We start from the raw sequence: 16,138 nt of genomic DNA on the forward strand, positions 1-16,138 counted from the left end.
GACTGGTTGGATCTCCTTGCAGTCCAGTGGCTCAGTGGGAAAGAATTTGCCTGCAGTGCAGGAGATTTGAGTTTGATCCCTGGATTGGGAAGATCTCCTGGAAGAAGAAATGGCAACCCACTCCAGTATTCTTGCCTCGAGAATCCCATGGACAGAGGAGCCTGGCGTGCTACGATTCATTGGGTCACAAATGAGTCGGCCAAGACTGAGCAACTAAACAACAACGTGTTTTACAACTTTATATAAAACACGAATGTTTTTCATATACGAAATGTCCTGTCTGCTCTGATCCACATACATCAAGCCTTAAGCCTCTGGAACATCACGACTGCTGTTCTCGAGACCTGGGGTGTTCTTCCCTGCTGCCTTATGCCCCTGTTTCATCTGACAAGTCCTTAGTCATTCTTCAAAACCCAGCTAATGCGCTATATTCTGTTTTGAAACATTTTCTGGCTCCTCTAAAGAGAGTGGACCTTCTGCCCTCTAGGCTAGCAGTGCCCTCAACGTACTTATAGAGTAAGTGCGTCCCTGTCTCGACTGTAGTCCACTCCATGTCTCTTTCCCTTCCTCCAGTGAAGGCAGGTTCCATCTATTATTTTTTTTGGTTGTGCTGGGTCTTCATTGAGGCACTTGGGCTTTCTACAGTTGAGGAGCAAGGACCTGGTTGCCCTGAAGCACGTGGGATCCCAGTTCCCTGAACAGGGATTGAACATGTGCCCCCTGCATTGGCAGGTGGACTCTTATCCACTGGACCACCAGGGACGTCCCTCCATCTATTTTCTTATCACCCAGGGCAGAGAACTCCTGACACACCCTAGAGAGAAGTTCAGAAGATGAAAGAACACAAGGACGATTCGTGAATGACAGAGGAAGGGTGCGAATCAGAACTACTGCTGGATTTTAAGAGAGAACGAAGCACCGTGGGCTGCAGTGACGTGAGAAGGCGTTTCAGAGAACAGAGGGGATCTGAGGAAGAGGCCCGAAGGACCTGGGTAACTTGAAATACAAGGGAGGACATCCTGGAAAGAAGCCAAGAAGGTCATATGTTACCACATGTAACATAGATCGCCAGTGGGAATTTGTTGTATCCAACACAGGGAACCCAAAGCCAGTCCCCTGGGACAATCAAGAGGGGTGGGATGGGGTGGGAGGTGGGCTCTAGAGGGAGGGGACATGCCTCTGGCTTATCCATGTGGATGCACAGCAGAAACCATCACAATATTGCAATCACCCTCCGATCAAAAACAAAATACAATTTAAATAAATATTTAAAAAACATTACACTGCACACCTTAAACCTACAGTGCTGTATATCAACTGTACCTCAGTACAACTCGGGGGAAAGCAAGTGACAAAAAAAAAGACACAACAGCCCCCTTCTCTGAGATCCTCTTTCACGTGGCACACACACACTTTTCTGGCACTCATGACACGGCAGTGTCGTCATTTCTTCCAGCCCTTGCCCTTGCCAGGACCTCTGCATCTGCCATTCCCTTGATGGATGCTCTGTCCCACAGTAGGCGTGCCTGCTGCCCCCTCCTCGTCCTTCCGTCCTGGGTTCACTCGCTCCTCTGTCCTTTCAAGCTGGCACCCCGACCCCTGCCTTCCCAGCGTCGACAGAGAGAATGTGATGACATATTTGTGCATTCACTGGACGGTCCAACTCAGCCCCACGTCTCTGAAAAAGCTCTGCAGGAGCTTTTTCTGTTCCGTCACTCTTGGGTCATACCCAGCTAAGCCTGCCCGCGTGGCAGATTCTTGAAACAGGCTTGCAGATAAAAGTGAGTGCTGGGAAGACTGTCCATCTGTGACACCAGACTCCTCAAAACAGCTGCCCCCTTGTTTCCTCCCTGCCCTCCCAACACAACAGTTGGCACATTGTGGGCTGTCAGTAAATAGCTGCTGAATGAGTAATTGAGAGAAAAAGAGGGAGAGAGAGGGAGAATTCTACTGAGTGAACACAAAGGGAGGAGGAGAGACACAGCCCCCATCCCTGAGAAGCTAAGACAGAACATTGAGAAGGGTGATGTGCAGGAAACACAGCTGAAGGACGGACAGCATTAAAGCAAGAATGAATAGATCAGATCGCGACAATAAACAGATGTGGGTGGAGGGCCCTGAGCGCGTCGCTGACGGAACTCCAGGAAGCTGGCCCCACCTTGACCCCTCACCCTTCCAGCCGCTCAGAGCCAGCACGACCCCAGTGTGAGCAAAGATGGGCTCAGCATCGTTCCCCATCCGAGAGGCTGGACCTCTGGGAAGCCTGAAGGTCCACAGCTGGGTGGTGACAGACAGGACTCACAAGCCGAGGCAGTCCCTGGGACGGTACAGTCGGGGGCCCGCTGCTAAGGCAGCCACTAGGATATGTTCCCGCTGCTGGGGCTCAGAGCTGGCAGGGCCCCCCAGGGTGCAGGCTGAGGCCTGGGGAATCTCCTCAGAAGGCTGCTGTTTGTTTAGTGGCTGGCATCCCTAGGGATCCTTAAATAGCGAGCTCAAGCCCTCAAGAGGGGCTGGCCTGGCTTCTTGGCTGCTGTTTTCCCGCATTGTAAAGGATTCTCTGCTTTAGGAGCAGTCCTTAAGTCTCTCCACCCTCCTCCCCTGAGCTCAGCAATGAAGGGCTTCTGATGACCTTGTAAGGGCACAGCTCTGACTTGTCCTCAGGAACACTGGGGCAGGCAGACCTGCTGGCTCCGGGGAGTTCCACTTTCAGTTGCCTCGGGACCTTTGCGCTGGTCTCTGCGTCCTTATTCCAAGGGGCGGGGCGGACACTGCCTGGAGCCACCACCACTCATTAACCCTTCCTGAGCTCCGACCGGCGAGGTCTGGGGTGCTCTGCGTTCTGCAGAAGGCTGAACAGGCAGGAGGAAGGTGGTTGCCCAGACAGAAGAGGGAATGTGAGGTGGCTTCAGCTGGTGTTTCTGCACCCTGTGTTTATATGCTGAAGACAGACAGAAACCTGGGCAGGCTTTTCCCAAGAGTATACCCTAGAGACCAAGGTAAGCATATTCTAGAAAGATCAGAAAGGAAAGGAAAGGAAAGTGAAGTTGTTCAGTCGTGTCCGACTCTTTGCGACCCCATAGACTGTAGCCTATCAGGCTCCTCCGTCCATGGGATTTTCCAGGCAAGAATGCTGGAGTGGATTGCCATTTCCTTCTCCAGGGGATCTTCCCGATCCAGAAATCGAACCCGGGTCTCCTGCATTGCAGGCAGATGCTTTACCATCTGAGCCACCAGGGAAGCCTCAAGAATGATCAGAGGAAGCCCAGAAAGATAAGAATGGACGGTGCAAGCTGGTTCAAAGGCCTGAGCTACCCTGGAGGCACTGACTGGTCATATCCACTCCTTGGTGACCCCGAAGGGCACTCGGCAAACACCAGCCTCTACACGTCATCAGAAGGGCTCCTTACGACGTTCCAAGTTGTGTCTGAACTGAAGGGAGATACGAAAGGCACACAAATACAATGGAGAGAGGGAAAGGAAATACTTATCATTATTCAGACAGTAAAGAAGCACCCTGGCCTGCACGAAGCATTCAGACAAGATTCCCTTTAATCTGAGCCTCGTAGAAACAAAGAGAATCGGGATGACTGGCTCCTTGAAACAGCTCGCTAGTGAGGAATCCTTCTGCTTGTAGGTATGTCCCTCGGGTTGAAAGGAGGGGGGAAAGTATTTCCTCTGAAAACAATGTCTTAGAAGTTAATTCCAGCTCTGCCTCTGGTTTATTATTAAGTAAGCCTTTTCATCTCTGTCCACTTAAGTTCTTTTAGGAGCAAGGAGAATGTAAATAAATAAAAAGGAGCTCGCGGTTTCAGATTCTCTGTTCATCCAACTTGGCTGGCGATGGTCCCTCTTGGTCTAGTGGGTCTTCAGGAAAAGGAACTGTGCAACCTTCCCTGGTGGTGTCTGTCAGGAAAGGGGCAGGGCTGGGCCCCGGGATGTGCAGCCCCTTTTACACGCTTACTGTCTCCCTGTTAGGGCTGCTCCCAGGGCGGGGAGTTTCTGGGAACTGCTCTGTCTGGCGGGCTCAGAGCCCCTGTGTTAAGCCAGCCTAGAGACAAGATGGACCTTCCTTTCCCTTCCCTACAAAACTGAGCCCGAGCAGCTGCAGGCTCTTGGCTCAGCCCTCGAGGGGGTGAGTGTTCCAGCTACACACGTTTTGAATCACTCACTCTGAGACGTTCCCCAAGGAGAGAAGACCATTAGGGTGACCCATCAGTGGAGCCCATGGAAAACCCAGCTGCCCACCCACTCCATCGGGGTACCCGCTGACTCTCCTCAAATCTTTCTGTGTCCCTGCGGAACCGCCCACACCAGGAACCAAATCTGACACAAAAGGTTTTTGTACCCCAGTCCCTGAGTGGTTACGAGCCCATGACATCATAGAGGAAATCCAAGGTCAAGGGTCTTAGACACCAGATATGCCAAGCTTTCAGCAGAACGGCCCTGCTGTACTCCGAAGCAGTCCTCTCGCTCACCCCATTCTAAAATGTTTGCTGAGGAGCTGACATTTTCCCTTTCCACACATTCCTTCTGGATGAACCCAAGAGAAAATCCTCTGTGAGTCTTCTCATCAAAAGCAAAAGAAAGCTAAGAACTTCTAAAAGTCTGGCTCGAGCCACGACAGAGAATTGTGCTCAACAGAGAAGTACCCTAGAACCCCCTAAGTTTCTGAGAGGTAATACCAGGAAGGGGACATACACCCATTGGCAACTGGACACAAGTGGGCCTTCTCCCTTCGCAGGTGGGTGGAGATAAGGGACCCAGGTGGGGACCAGAAAGAGATGTGTGACTGTCCTCCTGTGCAGTGCAGTCCCTCTTGTGGCCAGCAGGGGGAGCGCTCCATCCCCAGGACTGGCAATGGAGTCCCACTACTGGAAGGACAGACAAGAGTCAGTGATCCCATCAAATTTTGCAATGTCAGGCCCTCCCTGCAACCTCAAACTACCTGTCTAAGCCGTCACTGAGAAGGATGGAGATGTCCAGCACCTCGGCGTCTCTCTGCACCCTCCACAGACATCCACCCACGTCACCCTGCAGTCACCGTCACGGCTAAAACCAGGGCAGCCATACTGAGCCAGCCAGTTGCTGCGGGGCCCTGGGCACCGATGACGCTTCAGTGGGAGTATTCCAAGACTGGCATTTCAAGGGCACAAGCATGGATTCCATAAAAGGCAGCGTAACCAGACTTGGACATGCTACAGGCCTTTCAATGGTTTGAAGTTTTTTGAAATCATATCCAGACTGACCCACCAAGTAATTTTTTTTAAATCCCATCTTTACCAGCAAGGCAATAAATTGAGTGAGAAAGACCATTTCTCCATAATATATTCGTGTCCATATCATTATGTGTTCCAGAAAAATCTAGCAACAGATTGGTTTCAGAGAAGAACCTCAAACATTAAAAAACATCACCCTAGTGATGACAAAGTAAGCACAGTCCAAGAGGTTATAAGGACTCATAAAGGAAAACACTGATTACACAAAGCCTGGTGCCCTGCTGTCGCCTATGTCGTGACTCCCAAAGTGAAACACATTATATAATTTACATTAAAAATAAAAAGTGAAACCTGTAATACAAGAAACATAAAACGTCAAAAGGTGTCTATGACCAATACAAGGAACTGGTTGAAAAAAAACAAGAACTATTTTTCTACTGGCCAAAGTATTCTTTTTAGAGAAAGAGCAGAAATTCAGAAGCTTTCTTTGCATCATTGGAAAACTGGGGCTAGAAGTCATCATATCTTCCAATATTTTAAAACAGTTTGCATGCACCCTTACGGCAGAAAGCGAAGAAGAACTAAAGAGCCTCTTGATGACAGTGAAAGAGGAGAGTGAAAAAGCTGACTTAAAACTCAACATTCAAAAAACTAAGATCGTGGTATCCCGTCCCATCACTTCCTGGCAAATTGGGGAAACAATGGAAACCGTAACAGATTTTATTTTGGGGGGCTCCCAAATCACTGTAGATTGTGACTGCAGCCATGAAATTAAAAGACACTTGCTTCATGAAAGAAAAGTTATGACCAACCTAGACAGCATATTAAAAAGCAGAGACATTACTTTGCCAACAAAGGTCCGTCTAGTCAAAGCTATGGTTTTTCCAGTAGTCATTTATGGATGTGAGAGTTGGACTATAAAGAAAGCTGAGTGCCAAAGAATTGATGCTTTTGAACTGTGGTGTTGAAGACTCTTGAGAGTCCCTTGGACTGCAAGGAGATCAAACCAGTCCATCCTAAAGGAAATCTGTCCTGAATATTCATTGGAAGGACTGATGCTGAAGCTGAAACTTCAATACTTTGGCTACCTGATGCGACAAACTGACTCCTTAGAGAAGACCCTAATGCTGGGAAAGATTGATGATGGGAGGAGAAGGGGAAGACAGAGGATGAGATGATTGGATTGCTGGATGTCCACCGACTCTATGGACATGAGTTTGAACAGGCTCTGGGAGTTGGTGATGGACAGGAAAGCCTGGCATGCAAAGAGTCAGACACAACTGAGCGACTGTGAAATGAACTGGGCATGTGTGTGTGTGCTAAGTTGCTTCAGTTGTGTCCAACTGTTTGTGATCCCATGGACTGTAACCTACCAGGCTCCTCTGTCCATGGGATTCTTCAGGCAAGAACACTGGAGTGTGTTGCCATTTCCTTCTCCAATGCAAGAAAGTGAAGTCGCTCAGTAGTGTCTGACTCTTAGTGACCCCATGGACTGCTGCCTACCAGGCTCCTCTGTCCATGGGATTTTCCAGGCAAGAGTACTGGAGTGGGGTGCCATTGCCTTCTCCGTTAGGACTGGTTCTAAAAGAGAATAATTTCTAACTAAATTCTGGCTAAATAAAAAAGTCTGAATATATTTAGATGTTACATTATCTTTTGCAATATAAACATAACTATACTTTATTAGTCTGTGTTTGGATTAATGTTATTCTAACTTGAGAAGCAAAGTCTCTCTCATATGAAGGCTCTGGTTATTGTTACAATCCATCACCAAATGTTTTGACTTTGCTCTGACAAATGTACCAAGTATTTACCTAATAATGTCATGGTACATGTTTGTAAAAAGTTCTTTGCCAACAATATTTCTTTGATTCTTTATCATGTATTAAGGACATCGATTTCTCTTGCTTGATGTAGAAATAACTCAAGACTTGAAAGAGATGATATTTTCCACTTCTCTTCACATGGGAGGTTTGCAGTTATCAGGATCTGCTCACAAGGCTGATGCCAAATCTCTTATTCTGGGAAAGAACTTAGTCTCACCACCTGCATCCAGGTGGTCATGGGCTACAGATAGTCATCCCCAGGTGCGGCTTCCTGCTCAAACAGTCAGTGGACAAGAGGATGCTGATCAAGACAAGGTTCCCCCAGGCCACGGACCCTTGCAGCTGGCGTGCTTCGCCCGCGTGCTCACATGCTGCTGCCTGACAGCATGGAGCTTGGTCCCCAGTGCTGTCCAGGGTCTGAAATCTACATTGCCTAACTGCATGCCTGGATTCTGGAGCCCTGCCCGTTTCAGTCTACAGATTTTTGGGGTATCTGACTCTCTTACCGCCCCTCGCCCCATTCAACTTTCCCTTATATGTGAGTTCTCGTGACTCCTGTGTTCCTGGCAGAGGTCCACCTAGGCTACTCATTGCAAACCCCCAGGGATGTGCCTTGATGAACATAAAGGACAAGACACAAAGATTTGGGGAGGCTCTGAACGAGCCACGGTCAGAGTGAAACAATGGAATGGTTACGGAAGAACAACACACGGCACTTCAGCATGGGAGGATCATACATACAGGGAAAGAGAGGGGCTTCCTTGGTGGTCTGGAGGCTAGGGGTCCACCTCTAACCTGCTTATTATAAAAATATTAAAAATATATTCTCCTGCTTTCACTGCAGGAGACACAGGTTCGTTCCCTACTAAGATCCCGCATGCTGAAGGGTGGCCAAAACAAGAATGTTCTCGGTCTCCGTTCTTGCCCCATCCATTGAATTAATTTCGGAAAGACTCACTTACTCTCCCCTCCCCTAGGAAGCCCTGGTTGCCCCTGCTCCACCCTGAGAAATCTGACCAGCACCCCGGTTACTCTGTGACCGGATCCTACATTCACGTCTATCCCAGGGAGCACCTTGCATACAGTTTTCTCCATGACTTTTTCTTTTTCTCTGGACCGCTTGGGGAAAAAGGCTCTGTCTTGTTCATCTTTGCATCCCCCCCGCCTTGTACCTCTCCCACAGGACATAATCAACGTGATGTTCAACTTTGGAGAATTGAAGTCCGGAGTCAAAGCCAGGATGCCAGCCTGGGGGAGCGTGGGGTCCTAAGCAAGAGAGCGAGGTGGCTGTTACGTCAGGCCCAGGCAGCTCTTAGGAACTGCACCCTCTTTGCAGCTTCCAGCAGCCACCAAACAGATGCAATCCAACAATAACAACACTCGAAGGCACTCTGATAACCACTTCCACATTTCTCATCTCATTCAATCCTCTTTGATCGACAGAGGTTATCTCATTTTGACTTGTAGCATATACTTCTAGCCCTTTACAGAGAAAGTTGGCTGATGGCAATGCCCACTGGAGAAACTTATGGGCAAGGTCAGGACACCAGGAAGGGCAAGTAAGGCTCTTGGTTATGGGATGACCATGCTTCCTGATGCCGTCTGCCAGGCCTGCACTCTGAACAGACAATGCAAGAGAACTCAAAGCTCTGTATTGTTCCTTTTTCCTTCCCATGATAACCACACAGTACCTTCATTTAGAGATCCTCAAAACTCATTTTTATTTTTAACTGCGCTGGGTTCGCTGCTGTGTGTGGGCTTTCTCTAGTTGCAGGCAGAGGGGGCTACTCTCTACTTGAGATGCACAGGCTTCTCACTGCTATGGCTTCTCTTGTTGCAGAGCACAGGCTCTAGAAGTTGGCTCAATAGTTGTGGCTCATGGGCTTAGTTGCTCCACAAATGTGGGTTCTTCCCCGACCAGGGATTGAACCCATGTCCCCTACATTGGCAGGCAGATTCTTTACCACTGAGCCACCAGGGAAGTGCCCCTCAAAAGTTTTTAAACATGACCTCATTTGGCTCAATCTTCACTGTTTCAACATTTTTAAAAAATGTGCTTAGTTGCTCAGTCTTGTCCAACTCTTTGTGATCCATGGACTGTAGCCTACCAGGCTCCTTTATCCATGGGGATTCTCCAAGTCAGAATACTGGAGTGGATAGCTGTCCCCTTCTCCAGGGGATCTTCCCAACCCAGGGATCGAACCCAGGTCTCCCGCATTGCAGGCAGATTCTTTACCAGCTGAGCCACCAGGGAAGCCCAAGAATATTGGAGTGGATAGCTGTTCCCTTCTCCAGGAGATCTTCCCAACCCAGGAATCGAACCAGGGTCTCCTACATTGCAGGTGGATTCTTTACCAGCTACCAGGGAAGCCCTTTTTAAAAATGGGTACCTCCAATTTTTTTTAACATTTTCTTTATGATTTTGTTGAAGAGCAAATTTTTTTTTTGGAAACAAGAAGTCCAAGTTTTCATGAGTGGCCCAGGGTAAAAATATTTTGCCCTTTATCCATCATTTATTTTCTCATTTTTCTGAGTTTGAGCCAAAAGACACCAGATTTCCCCGCTGCCTTCTGTCCATGGCCCCAAGGCCCAGACTTCTGTTTTGCAATATATTTCTAAGTCACATGCTTTCTAGAGGTACTGTTTGGACAAGGGCAGCTCAGGGGATGAGAATACATAGTATTTATAAACTGAAACAGTATTTCTAGCCAGCACCAATTAGCCGTCACTATAGCCAGGAGTCCACCAGCCACGGCCTGGGGGCCAAATCCAGGCTGCTCTCTGTTTTTAATAAGTGTTGTTTTATGGGAACAGGACACACCCATGTCTTTGCACATTGCAGCAGCTGCCTTTGTGCTACAACAGCAGGGTTGAGTCATCACGACAGGCTGCAAAGCTTAACATTCACTGACCTGTCATTTTTTAGAAAATGTTTGCTGACCCCTGTCCTGGAAAACTGGAAAGAGGGAAGCTGGACACTGTGTTAGGAACTGAAGCTATGCTTTCAGAGGCAGGAGGATCCAAACCTTATATTGTCCATTTTTCATCTGCAAGACAGCCACACAGTGCCTGCTCCTGAGACTCTACAAGTTTCTTAGACGAGATCTCCTCTGGCGCGTGTGCTTGCCTCCCTCCTTTGTGCCGCCCCGCCTGCATTTGTGCAGGGAGTTCTCTCTTCCAACCGTGTCACCGGCGGTGCGCAGCATTCAAGAGATCTCCTCACTTGGCATAAGAACAGGTACTATAGGGACTTCCCTGGTGGTCCAGTGGCCACGACTCTGTGCTCCCAATGCAGGGGGCTCGAGTTTGATCCCTGGTCAGGGAACTAGGCCCCACATGCCTCAACTAAGAGTTCGCATGCTGCAACTAAAGATCCCATGTGCCACAACTAAGATTCAGCACAGCCAAATCAACAAATAAAAGCAACAGGTACTATAAATAAAAGAATCAATAAGGACAGGGAACTACACTCAGTATTTTGTAATAACCTTAAAGGCAAAAGAATCTGAGGAAAAATAAATATATATGTGTATACGTGTATTTGTGCATGCACGTGTGCTCAGTAGCTCAGTCATGTCCAACTCTTTGCAACCCCATGGGTTGTAGTTCACCAGGCTCCTCTGTCCATGGGATTCTCCAGGCAAGAATACTGGAGTGGGTTGCCATTCCCTTCTCCAGTGTATGTGTGGGTGTAACTGAATTACTTTGCTGTACACCTGAAACTAAGACAACATTGCAAATGAACTATAATTTATAAAAAGAAGAAAGGAAGAGAACAGGTAAAGCTTAAAAGCTTGAGAGCTGGTCTGAGGTTATATCTGATGATGCAGTGAAGAATGTTTGGTGAAGAGCTTCAGAGTGGGGTGGACTGAGCTCGACTCCAAACTTTTCTACTTGAAACTTGATGTATTTTGGTGCACTATTATCACTGCAGATAGTGACTGCAGCCATGAAATTAAAAGACACTTACTTCTTGGAAGGAAAGTTATGACCAACCTAGACAGCATATTCAAAAGCAGAGACATTACTTTGCCAACAAAGGTCCGTCTAGTCAGGGCTATGGCTTTTCCTGTGGTCATGTATGGATGTGAGAGTTGGACTGTGAAGAAGACTGAGCGCCAAAGAATTGATGCTTTTGAACTGTGGTGTTGGAGAAGACTCTTGAGAGTCCCTTGGACTGCAAGGACATCCAACCAGTCCATTCTGAAGGAGATCAGTCCTGGGATTTCTTTGGAGGGAATGATGCTGAAGCTGAAACTCCAGTACTTTGGCCACCTCATGTGAAGAGTTGACTCACTGGCAAAGACTCTGATGCTGGGAGGGATTGGGGGCAGGAGGAGAAGGGGAAGGCAGAGGATGAGATGGCTGGATGGCATCACTGACTCGATGGATGTGAGTCTGAGTGAACTCCAGGAGTTTGTGATGGACAGGGAGGCTTGGAGTGCTGCGATTCATGGGGTTGCAAAGAGTCGGACACGACTGAGTGACTGAACTGAACTGATTATCACCTTCCTGCCCCTCATCATCTCATCTATGAAGCAGGGATAACCATGACTATTCCGCTGGCTGGCAGCTGAAATGAACAGATTTGTATGCAAAATCCTTAGAGTGCTGGGTATGTGCTGGTCACTCAGGGGCTAAAGCTACTGTGCCTTTAAAAAGTTACAGTTCATAATTTATGGGCTCGTGGGTTTTTCGGCAAAAATCATTACCAGGTACAGTGCTAGGAGCTGGAAATGTGTACTTTAATGATCAAAACCAAGATGGTTCCCAAATTCATGGAGCTCATGGACTACTTGCCTGTAAGGTTACACATAAAATGTTCAAACAGCACTTGGAAACCCAATTTTGCACAGAGAAGAAGAAAGTGAGGTTTTGGAGGGTGAAGTAAGCCCATGAAGGAAGTGCAAATGAAATTCAGATGCTGGTTCTCCAATCCACTAGCTTACATTTGCCCTCATTTTACTTTGAGAATTACAGATAAGAAACACTGTGCTTGTCCTGGGAGTTTGGGGTTGGTAGATGCAGACTATTACATTGAGAAGGGATAAACAACACGGTCCTACTGTGTAGCACAGGGAGCTATCGTCAATATCCTGTGATAAGCCATGATGGAAAAGAGTATAAGAAACGTCTACATGTGTATAACTGAGTTGCTTTGCGGTAGAGCAGAGATCGGCACAACATTGTAAACCAACTATGCTTCAATAAAAAAAGAACCCCTATGCTTGTTCTTTACCCTCTAAACTGTTGACTACATTAAGCAGAAAAAGGATGACAAGCTTCCAAAGCCACACTGGAGTCGAGGATTGGCACAGAATGGCACCGATTACGGGAATAAACCTGGGAACAGGTCCGCAGAAAGTTGCATCGTGAAAGACATCTGGAAACTGATATATTAGCCACTGCTTGGTCACCAAGGCGGGTCCCTTAGCCAACGGCAAATGTGAGGGCAAAAGTGATAGAAATTATACTGAACGTCCCAAGTGCTCAGTTCCGTCTGCCTCTTTGCAACCCTGTGGACTGTAGCCCACCAGGCTCCTCTGTCCATGGGATTTCCCAGGCAAGAATACTGGAGTGGGTTGTCATTTCCTACCCCAGGGGATCTTCCCAATCCAGCGATTGAAGCTGCATCTCTTGTGTCTCCTGTATTACAGGTGGATTCTTTACCTGCTGAGCCATTGGGGAAATTATATAGATTAGGGGAAAGAAAGGAAAGAATGTATAGACCTTGTCAATGGAAACTGTATTTAACAGACATCTATTAGCTGTAAGAAATTTTAATAACCTCAGATATGCAGATGATACCCCCCCTCCTCAATGGCAGAAAACAAAGAAGAAATAAAGTGCCTCTTGATGAATGTGAAAGAGGAGAGTGAAAAAGTTAGCTTAAAACTCAACATTCAAAAAACTAAGGTCATGGCATCCGGTTCCATCACTTCATGGCAAATAGATGGGGAAAAAAAGGAAACAGTGACAGATTTTATTTTCTTGGGCTGATGGTGACTGAAGCCATGAAATTAAAAGACACTTGTTCCTTGGAAGAAAACCTATGACAAACCTGGGCAGCGTATTAAAAAGCAGAGACATCACTTAAAGGTCCATCTAGTCAAAGCTATGGTTTTCCAGTACTCATGTATGGATGTGAGAGTTGGACCATAAAGAAGGCTGAGAGCCAAAAAATTGATGCTTTCAAATTGTAGCACGGGAGAAGACTCTTGAGAGTCCCTTGGACTCAAGATCAAACCAGTCAATCCTAAAGGAAATCAACCCTGAATATTCATTGGAAGGACTGATTCTGAAGGTGAAGTTTCAATACTTTGGTCACCTGATGCAAAGAACTGAGTCACTGGAAAAGACCCTGATGCTGGGAAAGATTGAAGGCGGGAGGAGAAGGGGATGACAGGATGAGACGGTTGGATGGCATCACCCACTCGATGTACATGAGTTTGAGCAAGCTCTGGGAGTGGGTGATGGACAGGGAGGCCCGGTGTGCTGCAGCCCATGGGGTCACAGAGAGTCAGAAGTGACTGAGAGACTGAACAACGAGCCTTCAAACTCCCAAGCACACGTATGTTTGCTTGTGTCAGTGTCTTTAGCAGGCAACTAGAAAGAATCAAAAAAGATTTACCCTGCTCACCGTTTTTTTGTTTCTCTTCAGACCTCCTGTCTCACTAAGTTTTACAGACTCAAGCTGGGAGGCAGAAACCCTGCCTGACTCAGCAGAAGAGCACGTGGAGAGAACATGGAGCTGACCCCGGCATCAACGGCTGCAGTGTATGCTGAAGCTGCCCCCAGGCTTCTAGGCTCACACTCCTACCAGGATCAGGACAGAACCGGAAGATGCCAAATGCACACAGCTTTGGTTGCTCCAGGTTACTGATAGACCCTTGAGTAAGAACACATTTTCAGGGGACTTCCCAGATAGTCCAGTGGTAAAGAATCTGCCTTCCATTGTAGGGGACGCTGGTTCAATCCCTGTTCGGGGAACTAAGATCCCACATGCCATGGGGCAACTAACCAAGACCTGATGCAACCAAATAAATTTTTTTAAAAATTGAAAAAAAAAAAAGAACACATTTTCAACTCAAATGATCCTTACAATTCCTTACAGATCAATTGTTCAAGTACTTACTCAGTAGCAACTATGTGCCTGAGATTGTGATAATTACAGTGAAACATCTCAGGCCCATCAAAGATGAAGGGAGCCAAGAACATTTGGATAAGAATGCAAGAAAGACGCTTCATGGTCTTCACAGCATTCAAGGGACCCATTCCAAATGTCTGGTGTTGCCAAGCCTGTAGACACATCATGAAAGCCCTTTGCTTGGGGCAAATTTTCCTCTTCCAGGGAATGTGATACTGTGTACAGACTCCACTCAGAGCCAGCTAAGCTGCTCACTCAGGGCTGTGGCCTTAGAGAAGCTGAGAGCTGCTCAAAGACTCAATGGTTTTCAAAACCACTTAAGGTAGCCACAGGCTTTAGAAATTTCCTGGAGGCTTCTGACATGTGTTTGCTGGTCTAGGGTGGTTCTCCCTGGAAAGAGGCCATGCTGTGGTTTAAAAGCCAGCAAGAGTGCAGGCCAGATGCTCAGTGCCTCGCAAGGAATGGAGTTTCCTACCCCAGAATGAAGCCCCACTGCAGTGTTCTTGCCTGGAAAATGCCATGGACAGAGGAGCCTGGTAGGCTACAGTCCCCTGGGTCGCAGAGTCAGACACAACTTAGTGACGAAACAATGACGAATCCAAGAACGAAGTGGGAGGGGAGGATAATAAACAGGGTGACATCTATCCTTGCTCTGCTCTTGGCAAGGAAATCCCTCCTCCTGAGATGCAGCCTCTGCCATGGAGTCTTGAAACATCAAGGCATTGACCTTGTAGGCACCTGCACGCCGTTGACTGCCCACGAGGATATTGCTTCATCACTGTGTTACTCGCTCTGAGACTCCACAGTATCTTGGTTTGATTCATGGCCTTCAGGGTCAGACCTGGCTTGAAAGCCTGGACCTGCCATGTACCAGCTGTGTTATCTGCCCCTGCAAAGCCCCAGTCTCTCCATCAGTAAAATGGGGATGACAACCAAATTATTATAAAGATTAAACATCCCTTAATTCAACAATCCATGTAATACCCTTAGTGAAATGCCTCAGCATACTGAAGATGCTCTAGGGACTTCCCTGGTGGTTCAGTGGAGAAGCATCTGCCTGCCAGTGCAGGGGACACAGCTGTGGTCCCTGCTCCGGGAAGACAGAACATGCTGCAGAGCAATGAAGACCACGGGCCCCAACTGCTGAGCCTGTGCTCTGTAACAAGAGAAGCTGCTGCAATGAGAAGCCCACACACCACAACAAAGAGCAGCCTCCATCACCGCATCTAGAAAAAACCCGAGCGTAGCAACGAAGACCCAGCACAGGCAAAAAAAAAAAAAATAGGAGACGAAGGAGTTGGCAGGCTGACTACAAGAATGCAATGCTGAAGAATGACGAAAATCTGGCTTAGAGAGTATCGTCCACTAATGCCAGTTAGAAATTATACTTATCTATCCTTCAAAAAAAAAAAAAGGGCTAAAGCAAATCCTTGCATCAGATTTTGGAATGTAGTTTTCACTATATTGCTGCTGCTGCGTCGCTTCAGTCGTGCCCGACTCTATGCAGCCCCATAGATGGCAGCCCACCAGGCTCCTCCATCCCTGGGATTCTCCAGGCAAGAACACTGGAGTGGGGTGCCATTGCCTTCTTCATTCACTATATTGGGGTGGGGCAAAATCAGACATCATGGAAAAAAGATCAGTATGTTATAGTGGGAATTCCTTGGTGGTCCAGTGGTTAAGACTCTGGGCTTCCAATTCAGGGGACCCAGGTTCAATCTGCGTCTGGAGAACTAAGATCTGAACAACCATGCAGCACATTGAAACAAAGTGCATATATATACATATATGAGACGTTAAAAAATGTGTAAACTAAATATTTATATAGAAATGGCCAAAGTAACTACAAACTGATAACTGAGAGAAAATATTTGCAAGGGTTTATGAACTAAGATCAAGTTCAATTCTATGTAGAGGGGCACTTAAAGGGGAAAACAGGGGGGACAGAG

General features: G+C 47.4%; 1 protein-coding gene across 1 annotated transcript in view; it reads right to left on the minus strand.

Annotated features, from left to right (window-relative positions):
- The window catches only part of ITIH5 (inter-alpha-trypsin inhibitor heavy chain 5), an 82,609-nt gene that overhangs the window by 19,521 nt on the left and 46,950 nt on the right, over positions 1–16,138 (minus strand). The gene's annotated exons all lie outside the window — the stretch shown is intronic.

Source organism: Bos grunniens, chromosome 13 (assembly GCF_055505025.1).
Source record: "Bos grunniens cultivar Pamir isolate PY7600 chromosome 13, Bosgru_T2T1.0, whole genome shotgun sequence".
NCBI classification, from domain to species: Eukaryota; Metazoa; Chordata; class Mammalia; order Artiodactyla; family Bovidae; genus Bos; species Bos grunniens.